General features: G+C 43.9%; 1 protein-coding gene and 1 pseudogene across 1 annotated transcript in view; both read right to left on the bottom strand.

Annotated features, from left to right (window-relative positions):
- The window catches only part of LOC135515701 (staphylococcal nuclease domain-containing protein 1-like), a 434912-nt gene that overhangs the window by 364709 nt on the left and 53061 nt on the right, over positions 1-17142 (bottom strand).
- Positions 5839-10266, bottom strand: LOC135516547 (paired box protein Pax-6-like; annotated as a pseudogene).

The raw sequence follows: 17142 nt of genomic DNA, 5'->3' as shown, positions 1-17142 counted from the left end.
AACCTGTCTAGAAACGACCTCTAGCTCATAGCCGTACGCTCATAACCCTACTCCCTAGGTGTTGATGTAGAGCAGTGTATACCAACTCCAGTCCTCCAGTACCCCCAACAGCACACATTTCTGTTGTGGCCCCGGACAAACCCACCTGATTCAATTTTTCAGCTAATCGTCAAGCCCACCTCGAGTTGAATCAGGATTGTCCAGGGTTACAACAAAAATGTGCTGTTAGGGATACTTGAGGACTGGAGTTGGTATACACTGCTCTACACCAGTACCTGGGGAGTAGGGCTATTAGCTTGCGGCTATGAGCAAAAGGTTGTTTCTAGACAGGTCCTAACTCTCACCATTCACCAAGTGGTTGTTTTTGGAAAGACTGTTCAGTAACTATTACCTAACTAATGTTAATGCTAACAGTTACTTAGCCAAACGTTAGCAGTTAGCCTACATGGCTAACATGTCTCCAGTTTTTGAGGGAACTCTACACTAGCCCCTGGTGGGTTGCGTGTGCGTTATGTGGTCAGAGTACACATTTAGCTGTTTCTTATTGAGTGTATTTCTGGCACTCTGTGTTATTTAATAGGTCTTATAGATCTGGGCCTTTCCTTGGCTCACTCACACCAGACGTCAGTGGAATTGCTTCCTCTCTACACTGTGTTTTCTATTTAAACGGATTAGAACGTAGTGTGCAGTCTATTAATTTATTTGTATACATCTGGCCCTTGTGAGAGGGCGCCAGCGATTGACGTCGACAAAGCGACACGTCTCGCTAATAGAAGAGGTGGAGATTATGGCGGCTTTTTATTTGATACATGTTCTAAACTCAGTGTGTCAATCATTATTATTGGAGGTACACTGAATGGCCATACGGATTACATGAAACGTATGGGTTGTGTTGCAAAACATACCACATGAAACGTATGGGTTGTGTTCCAAAACATACCACATGAAACGTATGGGTTGTGTTCCAAAACATACCACATGAAACGTATGGGTTGTGTTCCAAAACATACCACATGAAACGTATGGGTTGTGTTCCAAAACATACCACATGAAACGTATGGGTTGTGTTCCAAAACATACCACATGAAACGTATGGGTTGTGTTCCAAAACATACCACATGGGTTGTGTTCCAAAACATACCACATGAAACGTATGGGTTGTGTTCCAAAACATACCACATGAAACGTATGGGTTGTGTTCCAAAACATACCACATGAAACGTATGGGTTGTGTTCCAAAACATACCACATGAAAAGTACGGGTTGTGTTCCAAAACATACCACATGAAAAGTACGGGTTGTGTTCCAAAACATACCACATGAAACGTATGGGTTGTGTTCCAAAACATACCACATGAAACGTATGGGTTGTGTTCCAAAACATACCACTTTGTCAGTCATTTGTCTTTTAACAATACTGACATGCAGTAAGTGTAATGACATAGGGGAATGTAATAATAGCTTTCTTTCAGTGCTGAAAACCAGTCATGACATCATTTTTATAATCACAGAAAGCAGATGTGTCTGTATGACTAATGATCTCTTCAAACTGGGCCCCTAAGAAGACTTAGAATTTCACCCAATTTCTATATCCTAAAATATTCAGTGTGTTAGTTTAACCTATGTCACAGTATTTGACCTGTTCAGTGCCTTTTTTAGGTGGACAGGAATCAATAGTGTACAATAGAATTGGCGCAGAGATCTGTGAGTGTATTTTACTGTTATGTAAATAATGTGAAGTAGTGTGTGTAAAAACTATTTTCCACTTCCAATGTCTTATTTACATCATTATTTTACTATATATGGTCACTCTGTTCATAAACTTGTATACTGTAAACTCTATAACAGCTGCTATTTTTAAAGGGTCGGGTTGGGTCTTAATATTATATACTATATGATTTTGTTATATTCACGTTTTAATATTACATTTACAGTGTAAATTACAGCCTGTTTCACTCTTTTCGTCTGTCCGTCTGTCCGTCTGTCCGTCCGTCCGTCTGTCCGTCCAGTAAACCTTCAGACAAAGATTCTTGCAGCAATACAGTTTTCTGCAACGCATACCCTCTGAACACAATTCAAGATATTCTGGGTCAAGTTCTTACTCTGGGTATTATTTTCCCACTTTCCATGTCAATCATATCAATAAGACCTCAGTCTATGGGTGGATGGCCACCGTCCACCATGACCCAGTTCCTGATCAGAGGATGAGCGGCAACGTTCGGTTAACGCTTACATAACGTTTGGGCAGAGCTAGAGATGTTCAATTCACGCTTAGACAGAAATTTGGCAACAATAGACACCGTGGCATGCTTCCTCCGTCATGTGGGGTTCTCATTTAATACATGACCCCTCGGTGCTGAGGAGAAAATGGCCGACCTGTCAGCGCTGACCTCAGCCTCATCCGCGGTGGCTTGTCACGAACCAACCCCAAGGCTTTGTGCCTCATTGTAACGGGACGTGAAATAGCTTTTTTCCCCGCTTTTGCCGGACTAACAGCCCAACAGTCAATAGGTCACGTCTGGTGCTTCTGGGAAATAAATCCATTTCAAAGATTTGTATGTTGGGTAAATTCACAGTGGTGTAAAGTACATGAAATTACTACTTAAGTCGTTTTTGGGGGTATCTTCACTTTATTTTTTGACAACTTTTACTTCACTACATTCTAAAGAAAATAATGTACGTTTTACGCCATACATTTTCAGATTACGGTATGAATGACACCCAAAAGTACTTGTTACATTTTGAATGCTTAGCAGGACAGGAAAATGGTCTAATTCATGTCCTTTTCTAGAGCACATCCCTGGTCATCCCTGCTGCCTCTGATCTGGAGGACTAAACTCACATGCTTCGTTCGTAAATGATGTTGGAGTGTGCCACTGGCTATCCGTAAATAAATAAAAATACAAGAAAATGGGTTGCCTAATATAAATAATTTATACTTTTACTTTTACTTCTTATACTTAAGTATATTTGAGCAATTACGTTTACTTTTGATACTTAAGCATATTTAAAACCAAATACTTTTTGACTTTTACTCAAGTAGCATTTTGCTGGGTGTCTTTCACTTTTACTTGAGTCATTTTCTATTAAGGTATCATTACTTTGACAATTGGATACTTTTTCCACTACTGGAAAAAAAACAATTGAAGAATCTTAATGGGAAAGCATTCGAAAAGGATTTTGTGAACCTTGCGCTGGACTATTCCCAAAAGCAAGAGCAACATTGTAAACACAGTGGGATCCTCTTGCAATAACCTTAATCAAACAATCAACCATGATGATTTATGGCATTTGAAAGCTTGTTGCAGTGACCTCAGAAATATGTAAGTAGTGCTATGGAGTTTATGCTCAGACCCTGTGTTTCTGTGTTGATCCTGCTCAGTCACCGTGCTGAAGTATGTCTGCTCCCTTCCAAAGCCTACAAGAGAAGGCCATCTTAAAAACTGAACTTGGATCGCTCTCTGAGCTAATGGTTCTATCTCAACTCATCTTTCTGCCATTTCTCAGACATCTCCTCGCCTGCTCAACCTCAATACATTTTCAGAGAGGGCGTGGGTAATCGAGGTAAGATTCATTCAAAAAGAGCCACTGGAAAACCTCACAGAACAACAACGGTCTCTTGGCTTTGAGTGTTTTTGGGCAACTCTTTTGGTTCACGTTTCCAGTGGAGGGGATGCAGTACAGCAGAGATGCCCAATCTTCCTCCTGTAGAACTACCCTCCTTCAGACTCTCGCTCCAATGATAATTTAACCCACCTGACTCTACCAATTAGCTGCTCACTAGGACCTTGATTCGCAGAATCACTGTTGTAACAACTTAGTCGGAGCAACAGCGTAATCTGGGCCCCAGGGTATACCACAGTCTGGGCCCCAGGTATACTGTAGTCTGGGCCCCAGGGTATACCATAGTCTGGGCCCCCAGGGATATAGTCTGGGCCCCCAGGGATACCATAGTCTTGGCCCCCAGGGATACCGTAGTCTGGCCCCCAGGGATACCATAGTCTGGGCCCCCAGGTATACCATAGTCTGGGCCCCCAGGGATACCGTAGTCTGGGCCCCCAGGGATACTGTAATCTGGGCCCCAGGGTATACCATAGTCTTGGCCCCCAGGGATACCGTAATCTGGGCCCCATAGTCTTGGCCCACAATAGGGCCCCAGGGTATACCATAGTCTTGGCCCCCAGGGATACCTTTGTCTGGGCCCCCAGGGATACCGTAGTCTGGGCCTCAGGATATACCATAGTCTTGGCCCCCAGGGATACCGTAGTCTGGGCCCCAGTCTACACAATAGACTTGGTACCCAGGGATACCTTAGTCTGGCCCCCAGGGAAACCTTAGTCTTGGCCCCCAGGGATACCTTAGTCTGGCCCCCAGGGAAACCTTTGTCTGGGCCCCCAGGGATAGTCTGGGCCCCCCTTAGTCTGGGTCTCAGGATATGACTCTTTCTTGTGGCGATACTGAGCACTGACAGAAAAGAGATACCGCCCTGTCAGCATTCTTCTTTCTCTCAGAGAGATTGTGTGTGTTTGAGATGGATTGCATTGCAGAATCACTGATCTACCAAGCATCTTGCATCCAAAATAACTTTGCATTATGCGATCAAGGTTAGCGATTCTGTGTCCACTCAAACAAGCCGATTAACTTGTCTGGCAGCGAGAGAAATAATGTATCCATAGGACTCTGTCTCCCTCTCCTGCCTAAAGATGATAGTCTCTCAACTCTTCAGAGTTGATGATATGATTCAATTCAGTGACTATATCAACAAAGGACTAATAACAACTATTACAAACTCGCTTTTTATTACTGAAAATACTTTTCAAAACAGAAAAAGTCATACATTTCACTGAGATATGTTGCAATAGCCTGTAGAAATGTCATTTTAAACACATTAGGTCACGATTGGAATGTCTCTGTACCCACTCTATTGCATACCCTGCCCAGTAGTAATCAGCAGAGCCATAGAGGTGTGTGTGTGTGTGTGTGTGTGTGTGTGTGTGTGTGTGAATGTTTGGCTCTGACATTCACTGATGCGAGAAAAGGGGAGAGACATTCTGTCATATAAGCGATGGACCACCAGTCCTCTCCCTGTGATGAGCCAATAGAATCCTTTCATCTGTTTGGTGATGAGAAAATTGGAAATCTGACCCATCATCCCAATGATAGTTCAGTGAATGTCCCATCCTCTCAGTCTGATGAGCCAATGGGAAGACTGTCCTCATGTCTGTGTAATGATGAGCCAATGGGAAAATGAATCTCTCTGCATGGTGAGCCGATGGAGTCCTCTCGTCCTGGGGATGGACCAATGGGAACGCGGTGCTGCCTGAGTATTGAGATGCTGAGGATGGAAGCGGAATGGAGATGCCTCTATAGTCCAACACTTCTGTTCCTCCTATACCTGTAGGTGAGGTAGTACATTCATTCACTCTACACATTGTGTTTTATAGGTACATCTCTGAAATGGTTAAAGGAGGGTTGGCCAATTATCCTGGAGCTCTGGTGAATGTGCAGGAGTTTGCTTAGGCCCTCCTATAACACACCTGCTAAGTTCTCTCTGAGAAACTGAGTAGTGGACTTGTGGAGTTGGCTGAGTTAGGGCAGGACTGGAGCATAAACCTGCATGGTAAGTGGCTCTCCAGAAGAAGGGCTTTGCCCCCTTCTTATAGACAAACATAATAAACACTTAATCACCTCTCTCTATTGTAGTAGCTGGACCATATCTCTGGGAAATGTCTGAGCATGAAGTGTCAAACTGTACTGCCAAACTCTCCCTCTGACCCCAGTGAGTCTAAACACAGTTGAAATGACACCACAAACAAGATAAACATAACATTTAGTTAGTCAGCTGGTAACTTGCTACAAGGTTATTGACACTTTACACATTAATTGTTTTTAATTGTAGCTGTATATACTCAATTTGCATAACAATATGGTGTTAAAACTTCTGAAATGCTGCATGTTTCAGGGGGCTTAGCTTGTTTATGTACCTGTTGAGTCATTGAGTTGGTTGTTGTCATCGAATTCACTGAAGGGAAATCTTTGTTCTTTTGGTTCATCAGAAATGAAGCTTTAGAAAGAAAAGTGAACTGTTATTCTCTCTCAAACTGCTATAGACCACCAACTGCTAACAGTCAGTATCTGGATAACGTGTGAAATATTTGATAATGTATGTGATACCAACAGAGGTATATTTTCTGGGTGATTTAAATATTGACTGGCTTTCATCACGTTGCCCACTCAAGAAAAAGCTTCAAACTGCAACCAGTGCCTGCAACCTGGTTCGGGTTATCAGTTATCCTACCATGGTAGTTACAAACAGCACGGGAATGAAATCAGCAACATGTATTGATCACATCTTTACTAATGCTGCAGAAATGTGCTTTAAAGCTTTATCCAAATCCATTGTATGTAGTGATCACAATATAGTAGCCATATCTAGGAAAACCAAAGTTCTGAAGGCTGGTCCTAATATACCTTATGAGAGGTCATACAAGAAGTGTTGTAGTGATTCCTCTGTTGTTGATTTGAAGAATATTTCTTCGTCTGTGGTGTGGAATTATTTTACCTTTATTTAACTAGGCAAGTCAGCCATTATTTCAATGATGGCTTAGGAACAGTGGGTTAACTGCCTTGTTCAGGGGCAGAACAACAGATGTTTACCTTGTCAGCTCAGGGATTCAAACAAACAACCTTCCGGTTACTAGTCCAACGCTCTAACCACTAGTCTACCTGCTACCCCAGTGTAATGCCAGTGTATTGAGGAGCAACCAGACGCTGCACTTGACACATTGATGAAATATATTTTTCCAGTTAAAAATAAGCATGGACCCATTAAGAAAGTGACTGTAAAAACAGTTAAGTCCCTGTGGATTGATGAATTGAAACATTTGATGGTTTAGAGGGATGAGGCAAAAGGAATGGCAAATACGTCTGGCTGCACAACCAACTGGCAAACGTGGAACCTGATTCCACATCAGGTAACAGATACAAGCAGAATAATCTGTTTGTTTGTTTAACAGATAAAAATACACCTTAAGGAACAGCGGGGACTGTGAAGACACACAGAGACACACACACACACACACACACACACACACACACACATGATAAGACACACACTCTACACACCCATACACATGGATTTTGTACTGTAGAGATGTGATTGTAGAGTAGTGTCTTGAGGGAACACACTTAATGTGTTGTGAAAAGTGTTATTAAATATAATGTAATGTAGTATTTTAAATAGTTTTTAACTGCCTTAATGTTGCTGGACCCCAAAGAAGAGTAGCTGTTGCCTTGGCAGCAGCAAATGGGGATCCATAATAAACAAAAATACACACACTCACTATGTGCACCGTGGACACTGGTCTTATACTTGGCTTCCTCCTCCATTTTGCTCTTCTGTTTGAGAACCACACCTTCAAAGTGGAATGGCAATTATAACAGATGTAGCTCAGTATTACAGGTACATTTACAGGAAATGACATAGCTTGTATGCATAGTTTGTGTCATGTAACCTTGATGGTGTCCTCTGGAAGTTGGATCTCAGATGCCAGTTTTTCCCTGGTGAACATGTCTGCATAGTGTCTCTGTGTGAATTCTGCTCCGTTTGGGAGGAAGAAATAGAATGAGAGCACTCAAAGCTTGAAAGGATAACAACTTGTCCAGCTGTTCTAAAACAAGCCTTGTTGAAATAGGAATAAGTCTAAGTCGTTTAAGCCTAATCATTAATGTATCCACTCCACATAAACACACAGCCTAAACGTACATAAACAGTTGTCGAAGTAAAAGTAGGACATTGTTCTGCCTAAAGTACAGTACTGAACAGGCCTACCTTGCTCTAACACTCTGCACTGCACCAGGGTGAAGCTGGTGCGGTTGCGATGCTGGGGCCGGGGAGGCTGGAGCTGGTTCACCTCAACTGTCTCCATCTCCTCCCTCTCCTTCACTACTGACTGCGTTGGGGTCTCCACTAGAAGACCTGGAATGCATACAAGTAGACTATATGGCTATGTTTTTCAAATTGCGCACAGTGAATGTGGCATACATATGTGTATTTCTCCCAGATCAAGATGTACGATGTGCAGCCTACCTGGGTATTTGGGGTGGTGCGCAGAAATCTCCACACTCAACATCGCAGAGTCGAGTTGAATTTTCCTGAGAATTCGGTTTACAGAGGATACCTTTTAACAAGGAGAACATAATGCTAAAATTAATCGAAAAATACAGTTATTTCCCTCACAGTTGTTCACACGTTGTATCATTCTGGTGTAGCTTGTGATCTCACTTACACTGGGAACTTTGGCCGATTTACAGATTCTTTCGGCCGCGAGCTTTTTTCTGATTTCCCAGGCGAATATTGTTGGGTTTTCGTCTTGCATTCGATTATTTTCGAGATGACTTCGGGGGTGAGGAGTCGAGGTCTACTACCTCCGGTCGCCTTCGGGTCCAGGAGGCCGGTTTTGTGGAACCTGCTCAAAATCTTGCTGACGCAGCCATTTGACACCTGCCAGCGCGGAGTGCACATTTGGGTTTTCATGAATTGACGCACGATTTATATCCACCATCAGAGCACAATAACCAGCCCAGCCTCACATCCAATTCGCGCATATATGTACAAATGTATTTCAGCAGATTTCGTGCGTTTTTGTGCATTTTTGTGTGGTTCAATACGTTCGAAAATACACAAATTTATGTGCTACTTAATTCGTGCGAAAAGACACGAATTTAACCAGTAGGCACACAAGCCTTTGCATCAACCATATACGTGACTATACCTAACCCTAACCTTAACCCTAACCATAACCATTCTACTAACTATACCTAACCTTACCCTAACCTTAACCCTTCTACTAACTATACCTAACCCTAACCTTACCCCTAACCTTAACCATTCTACTAACTATACCTAACCCTAACCTTAACCCTACTACTAACTATACCTAACCTTAACCATTCTACTAACTATACCTTACCCTAACCTTAACCATTCTACTAACTATACCTTACCCTAACCTTAACCCTAACCTTAACCATTCTACTAACTATACCTAACCCTAACCTTAACCCTAACCTTAACCATTCTACTGACTATACCTAACCCTAACCTTAACCAACTGACTATACTTAACCCTAACCTTAACCATTCTACTGACTATACCTAATCCTAACCTTAACCCTAACCTTAACCATTCTACTAACTATACCTAACCCTAATCTTAACCATTCTACTGACTATACCTTACCCTAACCTTAACCCTAACCTTAACCATTCTACTAACTATACCTAACCCTAACTCCAACTGGACCTAACCCTAACCCCCACCCTAAGGAAGGCCTACGCGCATATGTGTGGAGTGCCCCTCCCTTCCCCCTCCGGTTCCCACGTGTCAGAGATGGAAGTGGATCAACCGACTCAAAACTAGAAACCAAACTCCTAGGTTGCACTATGCTTTCCACATCCGTTGACAAGCGGACCTAGACATCATGACCACACCACATGGCAACCAACCGAGGACCAAGCCTGCGTAAGGTGCGCAACTCAAGGGATTTTGCCTGATCCTACATCGAGTTTAAGAACAAAAATTAAATATAAACTATCGCGTCTATATGGTTGTTGAAAAGGCTTGTGTGTAGCCTACTAGTTCAATTTGTGTCTTTTCGCACGAATTAAGAAGCACATAAATTCGTGTCTTTTCTCACCACAAAAACGCACAAAAACGCACGAAATTAGCTGAAATGCATTTTGTACATATATTCACGAATTGATTGTGAGACTCTGTTGCAGCCACAGAAGATCATTGAAAGCACACCATTTAACAACTATTTAATGTATTAAGTTAACTTAATAATAAAATAAATTATGCTTTTCATGTATCGAATAATATCGAATAGGGCGCAAACACGAGCTCCTATAAGCCTGCTGATACGCACCTGCAGAATTCTGGAGATCTCGCATGGGCGCACACCTTCCGATGCCAGCTCGATCATCTTCCTCCTTTTATATGCTGGAAGCGGCCTCCCGTTCAGAAACACCCCACCAAGCTGATTGACACACCCGCTCCCTTAGAATAGAACCGAATAAAATAGCTTTTATAAGATTTAAACCTATTTTACAGCTTTATGCATCAACATTTCTTTGCATATTGTTGGAAAAAAATGTCTCCACTCAATTCAATGATATAAGTTATCTAATAACACATCATAGTTAGTCCTTCGTTTGAATATAGACCTACCTTCGTTTGACAGGTCCACATTCGTTCCACACATGTCAATTGGTTCTTCAGAGCCGTATCAAATGAAACAACAAGATAATTCCTGTATAATATACAGCGCTGATGTTCCTTTGATAAACAAGAGAATAAACTGTAATATGAGGAACTTCATCCCCAAAATGCACTGACCTGATTGTAAAGTGCATAAAACACCTCACCTGTAAAATGTGAATATTCGGAGTCTGAGGAGATGCCAATTCACACCTGTCTGTTGCACAGGTCGCCACTGACAGGAATCACGCGCGACTTCACAAATATATACCCTATCAGCCTTTTCTAGATGACGTAGTGGTCTGATAGGAGAAATGTCAATATTGCATGTAGGCCTACTGTACCTGACTCTCAAGTAACCAAGTCTATTCAGACTCGATTGTCTGGAAGTCAAGTTGCGAACCACAATATTTAACCCCACACATTATAGGATATACATATGGATGACCCTTATAAATTGCCAATGTAAAATTTGTTATCAACGTTGTGGTCAAAATCTTTGCCCCAAGATTTTTGTAAAAAAAAAGGAGTATATTATGGGTTTACTAGACCTATTAAAATAGCTTTTGCAATTGTGAACTTGAAGCAGAAGAATGCAATGCCATGTAATAAACTGTAGGGCCAACAGGGACATTTTTTATCTCACATGCAGTGTTTTTACAGTGGACTAAAGGCTTCCATCTAAACGGGTTTCAAGGCTAGTCCGTTAGGCTATTCAATTTCTGATAACTATTTGGTAAGGTAAATAATAAAATGGAATAGGAAGCTCGCATCCACTGCTCTCTCTAGACAATGATGCGTATATTACAGTATGTATCCTGAAGATGGACTGTGTGTCAAGAACAATCTCCATGTTTTCTGTTGGGCTACTGAAGATACTTTTTTTGGACTTTCAAAAACGAATTTCACACGTGACACCAAAGGTAAATTAATTCCATTTACTGTATTCCATCTCCAAGCGACACGTATCGGGTCACGTGACTTGAGCATCCTTTCCCAAATCAGGGTTTAAGATTAGTCCGATCGAGTCTCCTTTTTTTAAAGCTAACATTTGAAAATCTGTCCCGATGTCGACTGCCATATGGTAAAGTGCTTCTGATAAATCATAAATCCATCATCCAGACTCTTTTATTACATTTTCTTTCAAGCATGAACAAATAGTCGGATAGGGCGAATGTGGGGGGACCAATTGGGACTTTCATTTAGAAAAAAAGGACGAGGAAAACCGTCGCAGATGTCTCTTGACCAGCCAGCAGATAAAATGTGCTGTAAACGTTTCAAAGAAAATATTTGACAAGCAAATATTAGCAAATGTGAAACCACACAAGGCTCGTCTTTTGGTCATGTTTAATGACTAATTGGGCATCATTAGCTGGGTCCACACAGATCGAAGTGCCACTGAAATCAAGGGTGGATTTTAAAATGCCATATGGTCCAAATTATATATTAACCCACGAGTTAGCGCACGGTTATAGTTTCTGTAGAGGACGCATTGTATATAGCTGATAAACAGCTCTGGACACCAGGGTATCCTTGCCAACAGACAGAGAAGACAAATAACATATTTATTTATTACGGCACAGAGTTCATGCCCCGATTGATTTGGAGTACTTTATTGCATATTTTGTGTGTACAACCCAACGTTAATAAAACAGTCACGCTGCGGGCACGGAAATGGTTAAACATTCTTGTGTGCGTAAATGTTCGCAGGGCTCACCATTTCGGCCTAAGGAAGAATTCTAAACATAGTCCGACCATGTCTCAATGACACACAACATTCTATTTGGTTCTATCGACGTGAATTTGTGCTTTCTTGTGTCCCTAGGTGCAGAGAAACGTGAACATTTTACCCGCGTAAAAGGGTACCATAAACCTATCCAAAGCGCACAGAGCTCCCTCATGCGTCTCAACGTGGGGTCATATAGCCTTCATTCTAGCGCATTTCTACACAATGAAGTATGACAATAATCAATTTACCCTCACTTGGAAGGACTGTTAAAATTGAATATGCAATTCGATAAATATTAGCACAAAAGCACATTTAATGGTTTCCATGGTAGCCAACAGGCAGCGCTGAGCCCCAAATAATGCTTATAGAAGTAGCCTATAATCTGTGTGAACAAAACTGTGTGTCTGAGACCACATCATTGTATAGTTCAAATGCCAGTATGACTGAATCATTTGATCTGATTTGTGTACCCTACATTTGCTATATAACATATTTGACCCTATATATTCTATATATTGCTGATGTATTATGAAGTTATTGTAAATCTTTGTAATATTATACTTGGTTTACTGTATGCTTCTCTGTAGCCGACAGACAACCAATTTGGGATGGAGAGGGCAGGCAACATGAGTTTGCTTGTGGATGGTTTTGTGAAATGATAAGCAAAATAAAAATAAAACAACTTGTAAATGTGTTCCTTGTCAAAGTCAATAAAAAACTATTTCAAATTCCCGAGTTTATGGACCAGGCATCGAAATGGGTTTAGAATATTTATTAAGGAAATTGAATGGATGTGAGAATGGACGGGATGAAGCCAAGGGCTGCAGATGAAGGATCCAGGGGATGGACTCTGTAGAGTTTGGCTTGGAGTCTCAGGTATACATCATCATTAGGCCGTGGTAGATAGGCTGCTGTGGTGCCGCCAATCCCCCAGGAGATCTTTGGAAGAACGTCAGAGATCCTATATAGAAGGTGGAGAAGGTGAGGGGTGCAACACTTGATAAGGCTAGTAAGGCAATGTGGTGCAACAGACATGCACTGCAGAACAGTGTGTCACTGCAGAACAGTGTGTCACTGATAAGCTCTGCCTCAACTCTGCCTATTTCTAAAGATGGACTGAGATGCTTTTGCCAGACGGCATCCTCAGTCGTTTGGTGGGGAGATTATATTTGGGTAGGTTTATACTGACCTGTTGAAACTTCAACATAGTACCTGTTTGTGCGTCAGATATTACATATCCTAACTGTCATTGCTAATAGAACAGTGACTTTGTGTGTATGTGTTCACAGAAACATGTATGGAGCCAACAGATGGAGACTTGCAAGATGATGAAGTCCAGAATGACAGACGGAATTAATACTGATTAATCTGAATGGAGAGAGACCTGGTACTCGGTATTAACATTTTACTAGACACAACTTTTACTTGTATTGTCTGTTTTTATTATTGAATTTAATGGTATCAGTCAAAATGGGGAGCGAGAAACCCTGTGTATTCTGCACCAGGATCAGGGAACTCCTGTTGTATATGAGACACCACACAGGAAGGTATGACCACTCTGACATGTTTGCCAAGGTAGCCCCATTTACTACCAGACAAAATTGCGATAAGCACAGTATCTGTATCAGCAGGGAATGATAATGAAAGATGAAAGGTGCACATTGTTATGTTAAGGGTTGTTTATTCTACATGGACCTGTTACTACATTTGTGTAATGAATGTCGTCAGAAGGAGACCAAGGTGCAGCGTGGTAAGCGTACATTTCCTTTTAATTTTCAATGTACACCAAAAACAATAAACAATACAACGACGAGCTTTGTTGTGCAAACAACATGCACATGAACAAAGACAAGATCCCACACAGAAGGAGGGAAAAAGGGCTACCTAAGTATGATCCCCAATCAGAGTCAACAATAGACAGCTGCCTCTGATTGGGAACCACACTCGGCCAAAACCAAAGTTGTAAATACAAAACATAGAATGCCCACCCCACCTCACACCCTGACCTCACCAAATAGAGAAATAAAACGGCTCTCTAAGGTCAGGGCGTGACAATTTGAAAGTTAGCAAGATACTTAGTTTAGAATATCTGAGTATCTGTGTACATATTATTTTTCTATAATCGCCCTGACCTTAGAGAGCCGTTTTATTTCTCTATTTGGTTAGGTCAGGGTGTGATGTGGGGTGGGCATTCTATGTTTTGTTTTCTATGTTTCTTTAGTTCTATGTTTTGGCCGGGTATGGTTCTCAATCAGGGACAGCTGTCTATCGTTGTCTCTGATTGGGAATCATACCTAGGAAGCCCTTTTTCCCTCCTTTCAGTGTGGGAAGTTGACTTTGTTAGAGGCATTATAGCCTATGTTAAGCTTCACGGTCGTTTCTTTGTTTTGTTGTTTTGTTGGCGACATTTACCCAAATAAACAGAAATGTACACTCACCACGCTGCACTTTGGTTCACTTCTTACGACGGAACTAACCACCACCAAGGGACCAAGCAGCATGTCCAGGAGGAGCAGGGATCCTGGGCCCCGGAGAAGAGAGAATGGAGGACATCTTGGACATGGGACAAGGTTATAGTATGGGACAAGACCCTGCCATGGAAACAGGCTGAAGTAGCGAGGGAGGAACGACTTCGCTACCAGGAGTCACGGCAACGGAGCAGGCATGAGAGGCAGCCCCCCAAAACATATTTTTGGGGGGCACACAGGGAGTTTGGCTGAGTCAGGTTGGAGAACTGAGACAACTCCCCGTGCTTACCGTGGCGAGCGTAATACTGGTCAGGCGGTGGAGCGCACAGTGTCTCCAGTGTGCGTTCACAGCCCGGTGCGCTACCTTCCAGCTCCTCGAATTGGCCGGGCTAGAGTGGGCATCCAGCCAGGTCGGGCATCCAGCTGTGCCTGCTCCCAGAGCCAGGCCTCCTGTGTATCTCCAGCCCAGTGATGATCCATGGCAAGAAGCCCCCCCCCCGCGCGCCGACACCGGCCTCGAGGTCGACCCGGAGGCCGACGCGCAGGGCGATCCGGATGGAGGCGATGGAAATCCCTCAACATTGACGGATCCAAAATGTCCCCCACCGGTACCCAGCACCTCTCCTCCGGACCGTACCCCTCCCAGTCCATGAGGTACTGCAGGCCCCTCACCCGGCGTCTCACCCGGTGTCTTGTATCATGTACGCCGGGGACCCCTCGATGTCCAGCGGGGGAGGAGGGACCTCCGGCACCTCACCGTCCTGCAGGGGACCAGCTACCACCGGCCTGAGGAGAGACACATGAAACGAGGGGTTAATACGATAATAGGAAGGAGTTGTAATCCATAACACACCTCGTTTACCCTCCTCAGGACTTTGAAGGGCCCTACACACTGCGGCCCCAGCTTCCGGCAGGGCAAGCGGAGAGGCAGGTTTCGGGTCGAGAGCCAGACCTTGTCCCCTGGTACAAACACGGGGCCTCACTGCGGTGGCGGTCAGCACTACTTTTCTGCCGTCCACTAGCTTGTTGGAAGGATTCCTGGATGGCCCTCCAGGTCTCTTTGGAGCGCTGCACCCATTCCTCCACCGCAGGAGCCTCGGATGCCATGGTGCCATTTCGGCCCAGGGGATGTATCTCGCCCACTCCCCTGGCCGGTCCTGGCAATAAGACCGCAGAAACCTACCCACTTCCTGGTTCACTCTCTCCACCTGCCCATTACTCTCGGGGTGATAACCGGAGGTCAGGCTGACCGAGACCCCCAGACGCTCCATGAACACCCTCCATTCTCGGGACGTGAACGGGGGCCCCAATCAGAAACGATGTCCCCCGGCACCCCGCAGTGCCGGAAGACTTGGGTGAATAATGCCTCCGCAGTCACAATAATCAATCCCGCACAAAGAAACGGGCGGGCCAGCTGACTAATAAAGCCCAACTAATTACAACCAACTCAAAACAGGTGTAATCAATAAACACATAAGGAGAGGGAGAAAATAATCGGTGGCAGCTAGTAGGCCGGCGACGACGAAAAATTGTTTCAAGCCAGTGTCTCCACACCTTCAGAGCCCTGACCACCGCTAACAACTCCCGGTCCCCCACATCATAGTTACGCTTCGCTGGGCGGCGTGAGTGGCTGAGTAGATCAGAATGTCATCGATATAAACAACCACTCCCTGCCTGTGCAGGTCCCTGAGAATCGTGTCTACAAAGGATTGCAAAATGGCTGGAGCATTCTTTAACCCATACGGCATGACGCGGTACTCATAGTGGCCCGATATGGTGCTAAATTTTCCACTCATCTCCCTTCCGAATACGCACCAGACTATACGCGCTCCTGAGATCCAATTTTGTGAAGAACTGCGCTCCGTGAAATTATTCCACCGCCGTAGCAATGACAGTTAGTGGGTAGCTAAACCCCACTGTGATGGCATTTAGACCTCTATAATCAATACACAGATGCAAATCTCCCTCCTTTTTTTTCACAAAAAAGAAACTCGAGGAGACGGGTGAGATGGAGGACCGAATGTACCGCTGTCCCAGAGACTCCGTGACATATGTCTCCATAGCCAACGTCTCCTCTTGGGACAATGGGTACACGTGACTCTTGGGAAGTGCAGCGTTTACCTGGAGATCTATCACACAATCCCTTCCCGGTCGATGAGGTGGTAATTTAGTCGCTTTCTTTTTACTGAAAGCGATAGCCAAATTTGTGTGGAGTGTGTCAGCAGTTAAAACAAGTCAAAATGAGGCTCAGTAGTGTGTGTGGCCTCCACGTGCCTGTATGACCTCCCTACAACGCCTGGGCATGCTCCTGATGAGGTGGCGGATGGTCTCCTGAGGGATCTCCTCCCAGACCTGGACTAAAGCATCCGCCAACTCCTGGACAGTCTGTGGTGCAACGTGGCATTGGTGGATGGAGCGAGACATTATGTCCCAGATGTGCTCAATTGGATTCAGGTCTGGGGAACAGGCGGGCCAGTCCATAGCATCAATGCCTCTCTCTTGCAGGAACTGCTGACACACTCCAGCCACATGAGGTCTAGCATTGTCTTGCATTAGGAGGAACCCAGGGCCAACCGCACCAGCATATGGTCTCACAAGGGGTCTGAGGATCTCATCTCGGTACCTAATGGCAGTCAGGCTACCTCTGGCAAGCACATGGAGGGCTGTGCGTCCCCCTCAAAGA

The sequence above is a fragment of the Oncorhynchus masou genome, chromosome 27 (genome assembly GCF_036934945.1).
Source record: "Oncorhynchus masou masou isolate Uvic2021 chromosome 27, UVic_Omas_1.1, whole genome shotgun sequence".
NCBI lineage: Eukaryota > Metazoa > Chordata > Actinopteri > Salmoniformes > Salmonidae > Oncorhynchus > Oncorhynchus masou.
This window is presented reverse-complemented; position numbering and strand designations above follow the sequence as displayed.